The 18,915-nt window shown below is 41.7% G+C and overlaps 1 protein-coding gene across 1 annotated transcript in view; it reads left to right on the top strand.

Moving 5' to 3' along the window:
- Positions 1 to 3,856: 3,856 nt before the first annotated feature.
- LOC124595380 (protein NDNF) overlaps positions 3,857 to 18,915 on the top strand; it is a 389,835-nt gene continuing 374,776 nt past the window's right edge. The window contains exon 1 of the mRNA XM_047134098.1: positions 3,857 to 4,216. The gene's annotated coding sequence lies outside the window, so the exon portion shown is untranslated. The remainder of the gene's footprint in view (positions 4,217 to 18,915) is intronic.

Below are 18,915 nucleotides of genomic sequence, written 5' to 3'. Positions count from 1 at the left end.
TTTACTATCACGCTCCTCAAAGCAGAAATTGGCTTTCTGACACAGGCAGTTATCCTGCAGGGAGATGTCATCACTAGTCGGGCAAGACATCCAGGATGAAGGGATGCTGTTGATCAGCAATAATGTAAACATAGACTATTGCTGTCAAGCCGCCTTTCGTTACTACTACAGGTGCCTTTAAAGCCCACGTGTATGTGCCCCGTAGTAAAACATTGCCCTCACCGGTCTGAGTCCGTGGCACGGTGCGTGTTCGGCCTAATGACAGCTTCACTGACGACCATCACCTGGCGTATTAAGAAAAGTGATTCATCCAATCAAACGATACGTTTCCATTGATCCACCGTCGTCTCCCAACGACTGCAGCCGTAATTGACGACGCCATTGGATTAACATGGGAACAAGTAGTGGTCGTCTGCAACAGAGCTACGGGTCCAATAAAGTGCACTCATCGGTATGTTCCGCAACACCCCTGCCTGCAGCAACGTAATACTGTATCGTCTATCATGCTTTACAGAGCAAGCAAGTCTCCGATCTCCAAGTTCCGTCATGAGACGTGGATGCCCAACACCCTGTCTCCGTGATTTCACCGTCACTGAACTACATTCCATAGATGGTCATAACAGCAGCATGCGAACAGCCGAACAGCTTTGCCGTTTCGGAGATGCCCGTTCCAGTCGCCGCGTCTTTACATTCTCCTCTTTGTCACTGTCACCTACACCAGCAGGTTTCCGCATTTGCGGCCCGTATCGACGCCACAGTAATTTCCCATACGTCTCTGTTCCGCTTTCCGCTTACGGACCTTCCTTACCGCGTGACGTGCTCAGAACGCCCCCGGGGGGCAGTCACTCTCGCTGTGAGCGCTGGTTATAATGTATTTCTATCGATGTGTTCATTCCCCGGTAAGTTTATATTTCACAATGTGTAAATGACCGGATGAACGTCCACGTGAAAAAGAAGTAATAATGCACGATAACATTTTAATCAGCGTTCCATGTGTAATCTTTAAAATCAATGAGCACGTTTGCAAAAATATAAAATTTATCGTACTTCTAATTGTATTTTCCAGGAGGAAATATTTGTATATCAAAGGAACAGTGAATTCTGCAGGCAATCACTGATAAAAACACTAATGTAAATATCATGGAGGGCAGCCGCTAAGGAACGATTTATGACCTGAACCTTCAATAAACTTGGAGATGAAGGTGAAATTCATTGAGCGACAACCTCCAATGGAAATAGTGGCTTTTTTGTCGAGATTACTAATTAACTCGAATTAAAATCGACCTACCAATCATAAATACCTTATGTAGGAGCGACCCGTCTGTAGGACGGTTTGAACTGTCTCGCCCGTTACACTGCGACTGAGTGCTTCGGTGCACTTCTCTTATCATTACGATTTAATTCTTTGGTGTTTGACAGGTAGCTGGTTTAATTGCTTCCGTCATCAGTGCACCAATGGGAGACGTATACTGTCGGCTCCCACAGTATTGCCTCTTCCGCTCCACGAAACATTGTTCCTATCGATTCTCAAGCAGGAGACTTTTCACGACGCGAAAATTTTGTATCTTACAAGAAGAAAAACATAATTTCGATCCTCATTAAAACTGAGAATAACCAATGAAATACGTTGTTTTCAAGGCGATAAATAGCAAAAGCAGTACATTGCGAACAGACTTATCGTTCCGGAGCAACGTATTTTGGTAATCAAGTAAAAAAGAATATCGTCAGTTCAACAGCTTTCCATGACAAGACATAATTAATAAAACGTAACTTTAGTACTAGTTTAATTTAACAAGTGATTTAGGACCTTATTATAGTCGCTACAGGGATGTATATTCCGTTGGAATTTCAGAACTTCTTGCCTGATTTTTTAATGTAGGGAAGTGTAGATTTCAAAGTGACGTTCTATTGCTGCGAGCGCTGACACAGCTATCTGCAGAAAGCTCTTGTCACGACAATGTCGCAACTTCGGGCCTTAAACAATAGTTGTCAATTAATTTTAATCATTATTCGTTTCATAACTTCAAAATAATTTTTCTTGTGGTAGTATAATACTTATTTGCGTGCCAGAAGTGTTTCGCCGTTTATGTGAAACGGATCTTCAGTGAATTTATTAGTTAGTCCTGTGCATTTCCAAAATTTGCATTTCCTCTCTCTGGACGTACTTCCACTAGTGTTATGAAAAATCGCCACATATTCACTTCGAGATATTTAATTTTTTGTATAGTTTTCATACATTGTTTTTGCAATCTCAGTAATGTGAAACATTTCACTATTGTTCTGACAAGAATTTCAGAACAGTGATGCTGGTTATCGCTGAAACAATCTGTTGTCGGTTATATCGATTTATTTCAACGCCAATTTAACGGGACTGTTAAAACTGCTAAAAATAACCTGTTTCTCAAATAACTGATTTCCGGTTTTTTGTATTATTACATAGGAATGAAAGACAAATTCAAAAATTTTGACTCCCTAACTTTTGAGATACATAGAATCAAACCATTAAATTAAACAAGTAAATAAAAGGAAACTTAGTCTATCCACAGTTCGCTCCTTTTCTCGAAAAGTACTAAAGGTTGAAAACTGAAGCTGAGGAATTATTTTTCGTGGAACTTTGTCCGTTTTCAAGGGCTACAAGCAGAGGCGTGTTATGTAGAGACAAGCAGGAAATCAGTTGCTTTCGACTTTTATTGTAACCATGAATGAACGGTTAACTTTTAAGTTCTTTTCTCCTTATGTTATGTCACAAGTTTGTTGTGGCTTGTCGCGTTTTTAATCTTTCAAGGCAAATGGAGTGTTGCACTTCATTTATGTCGCATTTCGTAAAATACTTCCGGGCTAGGGATGATGCCTGCTGTCTGACGACGACAGTGAGAAATTACCATGCAGACCTGATGGGGCAAGTCTTGCACACTGCGTTTACACTTTTACCATCTAATTCTCCATTCCACACTGCAACAGGCACATTATTGTCTCAACAGCGCTGCGGCAAGTCTTACGCCATGTGTTCTTTGCTCGTTTCTGTCGGTGTTGTTGTGAAAATGGCACTGACTGCTTTTCCCATTTCCTACAATAATGCAATATTTTAAGCAATGCAAATTTTACAAATAAAAATTACTTGTTTAGAAAAATCCTTCATTTAAAATTTTTGCACTGATGCTATGGCAAATTGATATTTCGGTTTCTTTACTCGGTTATTAGCAAAAAAAATAAAGATTCCTGTTACAACCGAAATCAAACAAAAGTAGAAAAATACATGTTATTCAGAAGTAAAATAACGCTATCGGTTTTAACCGCTCGGTTTTTCCCTCTCCTACCTCGCATACACCTTGCGAGAACTGTGAACTTTATTGTAGCAGAAGCAAGTACGACAAGCAACAAATAAATCCACTGAAGATACTCTTGCAATTAAAGGTGAAACGCGTCCTGAACATATGAATACTATATTGCACCAAGGAAAAAGGAATTCCGAATTTACGAAACGAGTAATTATATACCTGTTTGCGATAAACGGCCACACAAAGAAACTTGTTATTTTTAATCACACCATTGGTTCACACGTCTGCCGCGGTGCCAACGAAACACAGACGTGTAACGCAACTCGCGCGCCCAGGCGCCCGGACGGCTGATACGGCCGTGGCTGCAGCCCGTCTGGCGTGCCGTGGTATACCGCGACCCGCTGGCGTGGCCGACCGCGCGAGGCAGGTTTTCTCAATGAAGTCATCTGAGGAGCGCGCAACCCGGCTACCCCACTCCTCGCCGCGCCCGCAGACGTGACGCGGACTGCACGGCGCATGCGCGACTTGCGCTATAACAAGCGTGGAGGGACGCATGGCGCCCGCAGTTCTCGCTTCGACTCCAGCCGCGCCAAACATGCACAATACCGGCGCAAGGCCACCTCCAGTCTGACCACGCAGCTCAGCCGGCCGACGGGACCTCCACGCTCCGGACGACGCCGCCGCCACCGACGACGACGACGACGACGACGACGTCGACGACGCGCTGTACTCCTACTCTCCAGATCGTGTTTTGCTTTATCAGTTAGCCAGTCGAACAGCCGAGGACACTATTAGTCTTAAGGGACTCATAGCGTGCCAGTAGTGCCTGAGCAGCCGCGTCGGTTTTCTTCGCGAAATGTTTTCAGATCGTGAGGTTTAGGAGCGCCTGTTCAACTGCAACCCTTCGTGCAGCCCTGCTTCGACGATTGCATAGACAGGTAAGTAGTTGGTGGTCTCAAACACGACAATTGTGCTTTTTGTAGTGCAAAAAAGTCCTTTGTCACCGTTACTCCACTATAATGCTACAGAGATCAAATTATAGGATTTAATTTCTTCAGATCCCTCGAGCGAATCTTTAATAATTGTATACGATTTTCTCTAATGTTTGCGGAGATGTCACCCCGTAGTTTGGGTGTTTCAAAAAGCCAGTAGAAATTTTTTTCATGCTTTCAAACCAGGAAGAAAAATAATCCAGCATTGCAGTAGAGCCATTACGTAGAGTCGTACACATCCATTTGTTATCAGTGTGTGTGCCTGTCCACGATATTGTGGGTCGTTCCCCAGAGTAATCTATGAGTGTTTCCATAAAAAGTTTCACTGCTTGTCTGCGTGTTACATTGTAAAAGGAATCAGTATTTTGGTTACCATCCCTCTTGGCATTCCCCAGAAAGCGTTGTGTATGAACTGATTATTTATTTATTTATTTTAAATATTTCATGCACGACCATTTTTCTGGAAATTGTTTCCTCTACTTTGCCTCACATCTAAAGAGTTTCAAATGGTTGCATACGTTGTATTTGTCCAGCAACGTTATTACATCGAACTTCCAATAATAAACCTGCTTTCTTGATAATTAGGAAAGTAAAAAGTGTTAGTTCATAATTATCTACGTTTACTAAAACAAGCAAAGTATTTAATGCTTCCCCTCAAACAATTAACTTCAGTAAAAAGAAAACGAATGTTGAAGCTGTTGTTACGTTTATAAACAGGAGACGGCGAGAAGCAAACTTTTTGGTCTGTGGAGTCATTGGCAATTTGACACCGAATGCTAATGGCTCATTGCAGATAAATATTTTGTTAATCTGATAATTTGGATATCTTGGTGTGTGTCTTTCCCCCTTAATATCTTTGTCTTATCAAATGTACTCCCATTCCGTAAGCTTTGATTTCCACTGTCTTATCATGCAAGATCCCGTGTCTTATCATACTGACAATCGCTATATTAGAAGCGTTGTTTTCTAATCATCGGTGAACACTGAAGAACGCTTTTGTGTGTGCTCCGTATCGGAAGCGATCGCCTACAGCGTGTTTACCGAACTCACATGTCACGCTCTGTAAGTGGACCTCTTAAGGCTATTACTTCCGTTTCGATGGCACGGGAAATATATTTCGGTTCTGCCACTACAAAGAATAATTTATGTTTAAAGAATATCACTTTCATGTTTGAATTAGGTTTATGAATGGGGCAGAGAGGAGATAGTAGCGATATCTATACCAGAGTCTGCTTGATCTTTCTCCTTAACGTAATAAAATGAAACACATGCAAGGGTCGTTTAAATCTTATTTCATTGCATTGCAACCAGTTTCGGTGACTCAAAACGCCATCTTCTGGCCTTAACTGACGAAATCGAAAAATACTGAGAGGATGAAACATAAAATTAATATTAAAATTTTATCAGAACTAAAGACACAGAGAAGTTAAAATGTAAATTTAACATTAAAAATTAAGAATATTCAAGATAAGAAGAAATTTTCAATGTACCCACTATCTTTACATGAAAGTGAGGGGCCGAGAAATCGTCTAGCTCACATCTCGATTACTTGAAAGTAACTGCCTTGTCTGTCTTTGCGTCATACACATAAAATGGAACAGTTATATTCATAGAGGGTATGTTTGGCTTAGATGTGCGAAAAGAGCAATTCCAACAATTATTTATGTTTAATAAATTATAACTTCATAATTATTTGTCATTTGCATGTCTGAAAATGTTTCCAAGGGAGTTTTGTATTCAGTATGCTATAAGCAATAAGATATGCTCGGTACCTACTGCGGCGTTATTTTGATGGACACTTATCTTCTCGATAGCTGTTTTGTGTGTGGTAGATACCAGAGGAGAAGTGGTTCTTAACTTTTCCCGTCAAGTAGAATATTGCAAAATCATTTGGGCGTCCGTTCGGCAATACATGGAAGATGAAGTGTTGCTGTCCTGAGATGCAGTGGAGTAATGCGAGAGGAGTTCAACGAAAAAAAGGATGGGCAGCGAAAAGGTACGAAGATGATGAGATACTTTTCCATACTACCTCTTCTCTCCTGTTCTCTTAAAAGAAACAGGGTCCCATGAATATCTAGATGATTTTAGACTGTCTCACTGAAAAGATTAGAGAAGGACTCTACTGTGCCCTTTTAAAGGAAACATCCCGCCATTCACGCGAAGTAATTGAGGAAAACCACGTAAAAATTAGACCGTTGTGGCCAGACGAGCGTTAGAAACTACTCCATCCGCATACAGCACCTGTGGCTCATCCAACCCTTACAGCCAAATGTATTTTCAAGCTGTTTTCCGCACGTAACTAACACGTCCTTTTAAAAAAATAGTACTATGCTTTCAGTCACTGTTCGATACGAAGAGTGTCTATATTTTCATTCGTTGTTATGAATTTTTGTGTCATATGTTCGAAATGTGAAGATTATTACAGCCAGCCGGTGTGGCCGTGCGGTTAAAGGCGCTTCAGTCTGGAACCGAGTGAACGCTACGGTCGCAGGTTCGACTCCTGCCTCGGACATGGATGTGTGTGATGTCCTTAGGTTAGTTAGGTTTAATTAGTTCTAAGTTCTAGGCGACTGATGACCTCAGAAGTTAAGTCGCATAGTGCTCAGAGCCATTTGATTATTACAATTTTTGTCACTGTGTCGCGTTAACGTTCAACAGGTCGATATATCGATATGAAACTGAACGTACCATCGAGAATGGTAAGACCGTCGCATTAGTATCATAGATATTTGCGGAGAATGTGGCCTCTACCAGCGACGTGCAAGCACGATGGACAATTAACTTATTCGCTAACGATTTACTTTCGTGCACTAGAATGCTGCACGCTCTTACAAAGGACGTATCTGCGTACACCAAACGCTGCAGACGACAACTGCGACGAAAATGTTTAATGTAATTTTATCATCGTTCTATAATGCGGTTGTAATCACGAAAGTATTATTCAGATCTTAACTCAGCAGCAGCAACGTTTTCGTCTTTAGTCGGAGAAAGTGAAATTTCTGTTGGCACGATAGTAGGGAACCACAGTTTCAGTCGAAACAGAACACAGGAATCTTTCTCGGTCTATGAACATTTACACCCAAATCACAATATACGGGGTACAACAACTAAAACTTGTACCGCAGATATTGCGGAAATGGGTTTTCACAGAAGGGATTCGTTCTCTTGGGCTCTTATTGTCAGCCAATCAAAAGATTGTAATAATACTTACAAAATGTATTTTTTCTGCAAACATACTTTTTTATGGAACAGCTTCTTTTGATATTAACAAATTTAATTTAGTGTAAATTAGAAGGTCAGTGGTCTCTGTTTCAGGAATCTAGTGGGAGTCGTTTACGAGATATCTTATTTTGAAAAGCTTCCATATCGTACCTTGTTAGTGCCACTCAACCTGCGTAGGTCCAGGTACGATGTTGTCATATGCTTACAGTGTGCTTGTCTATTCTTTGAGTACATTGCGACTTGCTAGTCAGATAGTGTGTGAAAGTCCAAGCTGTAAGTCATGAGTGGAAGGATGGGATTTAACAGTGCAGAAAACGCCGACATGGTGCTTGGAGAGTGTAGGAAGAAATCATTTCGTTCTTGTGCAATCTACACGGGAAGATATCGCAATAGACGTCAACCCTCTCGGCAATTTTTTTATCATTCTCTTCAGCTAGTTACGTGGAGTGGTAGTGTAACACCTAGAAAACCTAACAGAAAGAAACTGCTGACGACATGAGTTGGGGGAAATTAATGTCGTTGCTGCTATTGCAGTTGATCTGCACGTTATCTCCTGCAGGATCAAACGAGGAAGTGGCATGGTGACAGGAGCCCGGCAGGTGTCCTAGGCTTCATCCATTGACATAGCTTCCATCCCGATCCCATCTCTCTCCATAAAGAGCTGCACAGAAACGACTATGAGAGCCGTGTTAACTTCTGAACTTGTGCGTTTAGACAGGATCTCTAGATGCATCATGTATCTTGTTTAGCGATAAAGCCACGTCGAACAATCATGGCCAGGTAAACCGCCGAAACATGCACTGCTGGGCTGTTGACAGTCACCATTGGCATCGTCAGGTGGAACGTCAGCGTCCACGGAGGATAATCGTGTGGTGTGGGCTACTGAACCATCCGCTGATAAGCCCGTTTGTCATAGACAGCTCACTGAAGGTGTACAAGTAACGCAGTTTCCTAGCAGAACATCATGCTCGGATGCTATAAGACGTTTCTCTACAGACTAGGAGGAAACTGTGGTACTAACATGATAGGACCTGTACCTTGGCTGACCCTTTCCCTGGATTTGACGCCTGTAGACTTTTTCTGAGGGAAAAGCTGAGACACGTTGTCTAAAAGAACATACCAACCACACGGTACGCAACGACGTATAACTGAAAGTCTCCTGGGACATCTCGGCTGAAACGTTAGCACGTGTGCTGTAGTCGTTCCGTACCAGACTGAAAGCGTGTATTGCTGCTGCCGGTGGTCACTTTGAACACAATCTGTGATGGTCGATTGTCTCGTTACTGATCAGAATCCACATAACTAGTGTATGCAGTTGTGTTGTTCCGTAGTGTTTGCTACCGCAGGTATTATAAAAGTGTTTGTGTGGGAACTTTTCAAAATATGATGTCTCGTTGTCGCACGAAAATCCTGCAACAGAGGTCACTGATATTCTAATTTGCCCTACTTTCAGTTAGTTATTAATAGGTATAGTTCTATTTAAAAAAGAGTATGTTTGCATAATAAGTACAATTTCTACGTGTTATTACAATCTGTTGATTGGCTGACAATGCGAGCCCCTGACTACCAATCCATTCTGTGGAAACCACCTTCAACAGCTCTTTCAGTTTCCGCAATATGTGCTGTGCGAGTTTTTGGTGATCCACCGTCTAAACGACGTAAGACACTGTACAGTACATGGCATACAGTACTGCGTATCAGTATTGGCAACTTTACCCACGGAGCGAGGGGAAAATTTCGAGAGGGTGCAGCACAGAAACTGAAAAAAATCAGGTAACAAGGAACTGAAAACAGATGCTAACATAACGCGATAACGTATTTAAAAAATTCCAGGTTTCGACTTCCGGAGCGAAATCTGTGATTATTCGCCAACGGTTTAGTTGTATAACTGACTAGAGACCGTAAACGTAAATACATATTAACTGCACATTGTACAGAATGATGTCAAACAAATTTCTTCGCACGCATTACCGGATGCAGCAGACTGACTTAGGTGGCGCAGTGGATAGGACACTGGACTCGCATTCGGGAGGACGACAATTCAATTCCCCTTCCGGCCACCAACATTTAGGTTTCCCTTGATTTCCCTACATCGCTCCAGGCAAATGCTGGAGACGTAAAGGGGACGGCCGATTTCCTTCCTCGTCCTTTGGTAATCCCAGCTTTTGTTCCGTGTGTTGTGACCGCGCAGTCGACGGGAGGCTAAACTCTAATCTTCCTTCCTTAAAATAGAAAGTATATTCTGCCAAAAGTTTTAGTTTCAGATGCGTTTCCTTGTTGCGGGAGTCCTACAGCTGTCGCCGTATCCCGCATCTCTGTCGCTAAATGCCCCGATCTCGCCATTCTTCTTCCCTCCATCGCTTCTTGGATACGACTTAGCCACAGTTCCCGTCGTCTTCCTCTTCTTCTCCTTCTAGGAAGCTGCCACGATATTAGTTTCTTGGGCCATCTGTCTTCATACATTTTTTTCACATGTTCAAACCAGCCTAGCTGCCTTTCTTCTATTTTATCCATAATACTATGATGAATCTTTGCCCTTTCTTTTATTTCCTCATTTTGTTACGTGGCAAAGTCGGAAAATTCTACAGGCTTTTCTCAAGTGGTGCATTTCTAAAGCTCTTAAGCATCTTTTTATTTGTTTCTGTGAGCTCCCAGCAATCACTCTCATAGATTGTCACTGGTTTAACAATGGATTTATTTAAATGAATTTTAACTTTTAAACTCATTTTTGAGGACCAAAGTATAAGGTTTATTTTTTGGATAGCTGCCCTTCCCTGCCCAATGCGTTGATGATTAATTCTGTCATCTACCATCATGTGATAGGAGACTACCCAGATACTTAAACTTCTTACACATTTTAATAACATATCCGTCAATGTCCTGCTTACGCCCATCTTCTCCAAAACATAGATACTCCGTTTTCTAAAATTAATTTTCAAACGTCACTTTTTATACTCTTCCAACAAGTTCCTGGGCGTGTAAGATAAGTCATCGTACGCTGCAACGAGCTAAACATCAGCACAGAAGTGTGTACATACACTGGTTCCCTACTTCTATCCCCATTCCCATGCACTTTCTACAACACAGATTCAGCACCTTCTGCACATACGTCTTAAAGAGATTGGGAGACAGACAGCATCCTAGTTTCAGTGCTTTAGTTATTCTGAATGCCTCTCTAAAAATTTCGTTTCCTACTTTAATGACACATTCTGTTGACTTGTAGGGGTTATGACGTTTCTTACATCAAGTTCTAGCAGTTCCCCTGACCACAGCACCTCGAAGGTTAGCCTTACTGGTACTATGTCATATGCTTCCTCAAGATCTATGAAAAACAAGTGACTGCTTGGTTCCCTTTCCAATCATTTCTCCATGATCTGTCTGTGTTACCTGCACATGACCTTCCTCCAATAAAGCCACTTTGTCCTACTTCATTTACAAACTTCTCAATTCTTGATTTTAAAATCCTCCTGCACAGCCTATACTTATGCCACGACAATTGCTACATACTTCCTTGCATCCTTTTTTATGTGTGGGACTTAGATACGCTAAGTTCCACTCTGTAGGAATATTCTCCCCATTCCACATACATTTATTAAATAACTTGCTTGGATAATCATACCTCACTAATTTGAATGGTACATATACAAGCCCTTGTGATATCCCAATTTCCATTTGTGTAGCCGCTTGCTGTACCTCTATGGCAGTTATTTTCTCTACCTGTTGACCTTCCTGGTTCTCCTGTATCTCCCACTTTATTTCCTTGTACTCTGTCCTTTCTTCCGTTAATATGCCTGTAGGATGCTTCTCCCACTCAAGCAGACTAGTAACAGACAGATTTTCTCTTTCTTTTACTTCTTTCCTCGCCTCTGTAAACATTTTCCATGGTCCCGCTACTTTTGTGCCCCCATGCATCTATCGACTTCTTCGCATTTATCATCCCAGGCTTCATTTTTCCTTTTTCAGATGCTTTGCTTTACTCCTCCATACATTCTAATAGACAAGGCTCTATCATGTTTGTCCTGTGTTCTCAACCAGTTATTATAGAACATCTTTCTTAGGTTCACTTTTCCATCAGTGCCGGTTCCTTGTTAGGATCATTGCTTTTATGATTCGCAAAGTTATTTTACTTTATGTTTGAGGCTGCAGTCGTCAGTTTTTTTCCTTATTGCATAAAATTCAGATCCTCGTTGAGAAGCACATTCTCTTACAACGTACTTAGTACTGCAGTATGAAATAATACTTCCTGATTTACGCGATACAAGTGAAAACCATGAAAAAAACTCTCGTCATTATGCTGACGAAGTTGCGAAATTCTCATCGACAAGTCCTTCATCGTTCAATTGAAAAACGAGAGTACTAGAGGAGTAGGACAGCCACCTCTCGCAACCTTTGTTATCTGGTTTTAGAACCAGAGCATCTCTCATTCATAATACAGCTTCCTCTGTAGTGACCTCGATTCCTACGGAACGTTGAACTTGAACCATCCGTCCTTCTGGAAGTTTCTCGATTGTCCTGAGGTGACCAGATGGATCCTGCCCCCTGTTCGTCGTACAAGAAAAACTCGTTGGCAGTACCAAGAATCAGACAGAATCGGGCAGATCGGGAACCACTCGAGCTGGTAGCTTACCTACAAAGGCAAACCGATGTGCCCTCTGGTGCTGGAAATCACGATCAGTTTGACTTCAGAGAAGCTGTTCTGACATTGCGGTTGACAGTGGAAGGAAGACAGAAGACCTGGATAAAGCGTTAGGCAAAGAAAATTGTGCAAATTGTTCGAAATTTTGGCAAAATTGGAGTAAGCTGTAGGGAAATACGGGTAACATGATACATGTACGAGAATCAAGAGTGAGTAATAAGAGCGGAAGGCCATGAACGAAGAGCTCGAATTACAAAGGGTATAAGGCAGGGATGTAGTCTTCCACCACTATTGTTCCATCTATTCATTGAAGAGGCAATTACGGAAATAAAAGAAAGATTCAAGTGTGGATTAAGTTCAAGTTGAAAATATATCAATGATAACATGCGTTGGTGACATTGCTATCCTCAGTGAAATTGACGAAGCAGTACAGGATCTGCTGAATGGAATGAACAGTGTAATGACTATAGAATGTGCGTTGAGAATAAATTAAAAAAAGACGAGAGAAATGAGAGGTAGCAGAAATGAGATCAGCAAGAAAGATTTTTTTTTTAAATCACGAATTTGATGAAGTTACGGAATTCTGCTAGCCAGGCAGCAAATTAACCCATGACAGACGGAGCAAAGAGGACGTAAAACCAGACCAGTACTGGCAAAAAGGGCTTTCCTGACTAAGAGAAGTCTATCATCATCAACCATAGATCTTAATTTGAGGAAGAAATTTCTGAGAATGTACGTTTAGAGCACATAACTGTATGATAGTCAAACATGGACTGTGAGAAAATCAGAAAAGTAGAGAACCAAAATATTTGATATGTGGTTCTACAAAAGAATGTTGAAAATCAGGTGGAGAGATAAGGAAAGGAATGAGGAGGTTCTTCATAGAACCGGCTAGTAAAGGAATATATGGAAGACACTGACAGGACGAAGGGACTGGATAAAAAGATATCTGTTAAGACATAAAGGAATAACTTCCATGGTACTAGAGGGAGTTGTAGACAGTAGAAATGAAGAGAAAAACTGAGTTTGGGATACATCCAGCAAATTACTGACTACCTAGGTTGCAGTTGCTACTTTTACATGAAAATATTGGCACAAGTAAGGAATTCGTGGCGTTCCACACCAATAAAAGGCTGTTAAAAAAAAAAACACCTCGTCCACCTCGGTAGCCGAGTGGTCAGCCCGACTGATTCTCATGCGGAGGACCCGCACGTCAATTCTAAGTACAGCCACGGATTTTTCCATGGTATGATGACTGGAACGGTGTGTACTCAGCCTGGTGATGCCAACTGAGGAGCTGCTTGCATGGGAAGTAGCGCCTACAAGTTCTGAAAGGTCGACAACTGCTGGGAGAGCGATGTTCTGAACCCATGCCACTCCATACCGCATCCACGGAGAATGACCAGACAACTACATGGTCTTTAGAGCCTGATCGCGAAGTTCAGTTTCTTTATGAAAATTTTGAATAGGGCGCAAAATGATCTACAACAGGACTTGCCGAAAATAGACATCTTGTTGCCACAAAAGAAGCAAGAGAAATCGTCAGTCTTGAAATCGCTGGCGGGTACACAATGGATACCGTTCCGCGAGATCGTGCCGTCAACACATTCCGGAGTTCTCGGAACATTGTTTCAAATCTTCTTAACGTGACTGACGGCTGTTGCCCGACTGTAGCCGCTTCGTCGAAATCTCACTTCAAACAGAACGACGTCGAGTGAAATGTATATGTGCCGTATAATGCGGAGGGCTTGCTTTGAAGGTGCGAACGGAATGTCTCAGTGTCAGATCACAGTTTTGAGCGTTTCGCAGGAACGGTAGAGACATTATTTTCTTGTCAGTTTTATGCCGTTTAATAGTAAATACTGTAAAGCTCGTGCAGAATAACTGTACCCACATATCGAAAAGCAGTCTTGTCCTCAATGTTAGGGGAGTCCATCGCTTTGTTCTGAAAGGCTGGGAGAGAGGGAGGGAGACGATCCTCAGTTTACTGTCGCCTGCCTACCGCTCTTCGGGAGTTCTCGTTATTATCTGCCTTACAGAACGGCACCGCAGTCTTTGTGAACCAGGGGTGCAGTAAAACTTCTTCATAATGCAGCACCTGTGACTATACGCAGTGCAATTAAACTTATGTCGGAGAGCCAAACGAGGAAGCATAAACCCCAATACTAAGTAAGCTTGAGAGTATTGAAAGAACCGATAGCTATCCCAGTCGCATAATAAAGGACATTAAGAAGGAGGGGAAAGATATAGCTACGATTCTTTCCCGAGACTTCACTGCTTAAGAAAAGATGAAGGAGACGATGTGGGTATTTAGATAATACATATGAGCAGGTCCTCGGGGGACTGACATAAATGACATATGTTCTTTAATTTTGTATTGTTAGTAACGTACAGTTAATTTTCACCACATTTTTTGTTTTCCCATTTTTCCTTCTGACAGTGTGTGATCTTACGTGCTTTGCTCCGTTTGATCCTTTACTTATTATTCTTTTTCGGTACTATAGTGAAAAACTTCTCACGCCGAACTTCCATATTTATCGAACTATTGGCTGCAATGACATAACCTGTTAATAAGGTGGTTTACAGACTTAGTTGTTTTCGATTGTAAGTTGCACGAGATACACGTCTGTGCGTAGGACTTCAGCTGTTGAACTGCGCCTTCCCCACCTCCCCCGCGTGACCGTTCACAACGGTGCCCCCACCTTGTCCACTCTCCATTTGTCCACTCTCCCAATGCCTCGCATGCCCTGGTACGAGCCTACTACTTCTCTACACACACTGATCCAAAAAGAAACTAGCTTGTCATCCTAATTCCTTAAGAAGGAGCTCAAAGAGTACAGGGAACAGGAGAGACTGGTAAAATTTCAGGACGATATGACCTCTCTGATGGAAAGTGAGAAGGACTTAAAAACGTAGATAAATGGCCGAAGAGCTAGGACAGCTTTTGGCTTAACAATAAAAAAATGGGATGCAGAAAACATTAAAATCAGAGAAACTGAAAGAATTTAACGATATGATCGTGCAGAGCATCTGTTTTTCAAAGTAGGATGCAATGTTCCTTCAGAAAATCAAGTTTGCATGACCGAAGGAATTCTGTATCGCACTTCTGAACAACACAGGCACTGCACCATCATATTTATCCGCCGACGCCCGCTGTGCAGCGTGCTTGGATAGCCTGATGGTAAGGCTACTGCTCACGATAAGCGGGAAATCCGAATTGGAAATTTGTGGAAAGTTCCTATGGGACCAAACTGCTGAGGTCATCGGTCCCTAGGCTTACAAACTACTTAATCTAACTTAAACTAACTTACGCCAAGGACAACACACACACCCATGCCGGAGGGAGGACTTGAACCTCAGACGGGGGGAGCAGCGCAAACCGTGGTAAGGCGCCTCAGACCACGCGGCGGGGAAATCCGATTTAGAACCCTGGTCCGCTACAAATTTTTACTGTCGTCATTCTACTATACAGCTGACGGTTGCCCATACTCGCAACTGCAAATGCACTTCATGAAAGAAATTTGTCCCTAGTACAAAGATTACACAAAACAGCGAGTGAAAGTCGATGTCAACGGCACGTTAATGCAAATGAAAAGAGCCTTGTTTGATGAAAAAGGTTTACCAAAACAAAACATGAATTTTAGTGACGCTCATTTCCATGTATGGAACCTTATAGGCATTCAGCTGTATTTAATTAATATGCTATTCTTTGAATGTTCGTTTCGATCGCACGATCGATATCTAATGGTTCAAATGGCTCTGAGCACTATGGGACTTAACATCTGTGGTCATCATTTCCCTAGAACTTAGAACTACTTAAACCTAACTAACCTAAGGACATCGCACACATCCATGCCCGAGGCAGGATTCGAGCCTGCGACCGTAGCGGACACGTGGTTCCAGACTGAAGCGCCTAGAACCGCACGGCCACACCGGCCGGCGATCGATTTCTAAACTATACATCTTCAGACGTGCTTGTGGCAGTCCGAAAAAGTTTAACTACATAGAACAGAATGACTGGTACTGTAAGCATAATAATGACAGTAACTGCGTGTTTCAGCTTCATATGGGGATGTTTGATGCTTATAGTGGTAGTAGTGATTGGCGATGTAAATTGTTTTAGATCACCTTACCTACTGCAGTGTTTCGTTTGAGTTTGAGATTCTTTCGGAATCGATAACGTGACTTTAATACCACACATAAAGCAGCTGAGTATATTATCCAGTAACAGTATACCAGTAGATTACACATTCGGACATAAGTGTTTTGTACCAGTGGTACTGGAGAAGCTCGTTACATTTACATTTTTTTCCACAGAAGTATGTTACAAATTAACTACGCTTGTAAAACGAAGGACTAGAAATAGTAGCAACGCAAGAAGTATGTAGAAATCCTTTACGAAAGTTAATGGGACAGCTTTTTGGAGGCAAAAATGGAGTAAGTAGGCAAGTGATGTAACGGACTATTGAAGATATTTCATGAAGTCATCGCTGATACAAAACGAAACAGCATTTTCCCATCACTAACGTATCACGGAGGAGGGAAATTTTCGTTTAAAGTTTACTGACAGTGAGTTATATAACTGATCCTCTTCTATGTGAAAAATATAGTCCTCGTTGTGTGCACAATAACCAGCCCACTGACGTATTAACCTCCACCACATAGCAAATGTTCCACTACAAGAAAGAGATAAGACCAGAGCGAAATAAAATATTAAATCTTACGTTCTGTGTTTCACTTCTATATTTCACTTGAATACCAGTCAACACCCAAATGTGATTATGTCAAGGAACGCTGCCAGACTCCATTTTCGTTGCGATGAACGTTGATTGTAAAGGCCAAGATCACACGGGAACTCTTTAACAAACTGTGAAAACATTGTTACAGTTTGTTGCAAGCAAAGATTCAAGCAGGCTAAATATTTGGCACCGATGTAGAAACATTTCACAGTATAAAACACTTCAGTAGCACCAAGAAGTTGTTTAATTTTGGCTGATAGCCCGGGCTCACAGAAAACCGTGATTCATAATTTAGCTCTGGTATCGCCAACATTCGCTAGAAATAGACTTCCAAAAACGCTGGTCATGGATACTTGCCCAACATACTCCACTACTTTTACAACAAGGACGTGACGGTAACAAAGGCGTCATCGTGTCATGTGTATTTTTGGTCAGATGAGAAGCACCTAAGCTAATATCCGGTTCCAAACCAGGTTGACTGAATTTTTTATAGTACATGTGTTTCCAAATGAACAAATAGTGGAATCAAAGATCGAAAAACTGGAGAGAATTTCTTTTGACTTACGCAATACTGTGCAAGACCTATGTTACATTAACTCTTTATTTGGCACACATAGAACTATTCTGAAGAATATATATATAGTTACGTAAGTTAGATGTATATGGTCGTGTGAATAATTATACAAACATTTTTTTTCGAAATGCAACATGTTGCCTGTAGGTACCGTTGCCCATAAAAGGTACATGCTCTACAACGTAAATACTGATCTGTTGTTCGTGTGGCTGCAAAAAATGATTGCATCTTACAATATTTCATTTGAAATGTTATGAAACAGTTCCTTTTCGGTGCAAAGCACAGTCTTCCATTGCCTCTCTTGTGGATGGACTCATGGCCTCCAGTCAACGACTCTAGGGGTCCACCTGCTGTGATCTTGTAGAGCTATGTGTCAGACACATTTCCATTTCAGTCATTGGTGCTTCACTTATGGCACAACAGCATCGACAAAACGCAGATTGTTCAGATATAAACCTCCAGTCATAATTCCTCTGTTATTCCAGTCGGACGACTGAATAAAAATGACTATTGATTTCCACGTGAAACAACCAAGTTGTGAACATGAACGAAGACCTGCCATTTTTTTTTTTTTTTTTTTTTTTTTTTATGTCATCAGTCTACTGCCTGGTTTGATGCGGCCCGCCACAAATTCCTTTCCTGTGCTAACCTCTTCATCTCAGAGTAGCACTTGCAACCTACGTCCTCAATCATTTGCTTGACGTATTCCAATCTCTGTCTTCCTCTACAGTTTTTGCCCTCTACAGCTCCCTCTAGTACCATGGAAGTCATTCCTTCATGTCTTAGCAGATGTCCTATCATCCTGTCCCTTCTCCTTATCAGTGTTTTCCACATATTCCTTTCCTCTCCGATTCTGCGTAGAACCTCCTCATTCCTTACCTTATCAGTCCACCTAATTTTCAACATTCGTCTATAGCACCACATCTCAAATGCTTCGATTCTCTTCTGTTTCGGTTTTCCCACAGCCCATGTTTCACTACCATATAATGCTGTACTCCAGACGTACATCCTCGGAAATTTCTTCCTCAAATTAAGGCCGGTATTTGATAATAGTAGACTTCTCTTGGCCAGAAATGCCTTTTTTGCCATACCGAGTCTGCTTTTGATGTCCTCCTTGCTCCGTCCGTCATTGGTTATTTTACTGCCTAGGTAGCAGAATTCCTTAACTTCATTGACTTCGTGACCATCAATCCTGATGTTAAGTTTCTCGCTGTTCTCATTTCTACTACTTCTCATTACCTTCGTCTTTCTCCGATTTACTCTCAAACCATACTGTGTACTCATTAGACTGTTCATTCCGTTCAGCAGATCATTTAATTCTTCTTCACTTTCACTCAGGATAGCAATGTCATCAGCGAATCGTATCATTGATATCCTTTCACCTTGTATTTTAATTCCACTCCTGAACCTTTCTTTTATTTCCATCATTGCTTCCTCGATGTACAGATTGAAGAGTAGGGGCGAAAGGCTACAG

The sequence above is a fragment of the Schistocerca americana genome, chromosome 2 (genome assembly GCF_021461395.2).
Source record: "Schistocerca americana isolate TAMUIC-IGC-003095 chromosome 2, iqSchAmer2.1, whole genome shotgun sequence".
Classification (NCBI taxonomy): domain Eukaryota; kingdom Metazoa; phylum Arthropoda; class Insecta; order Orthoptera; family Acrididae; genus Schistocerca; species Schistocerca americana.
The sequence above is the reverse complement of the archived record's forward strand: the minus strand, read 5'-3'. Positions and strand labels throughout refer to the sequence as shown.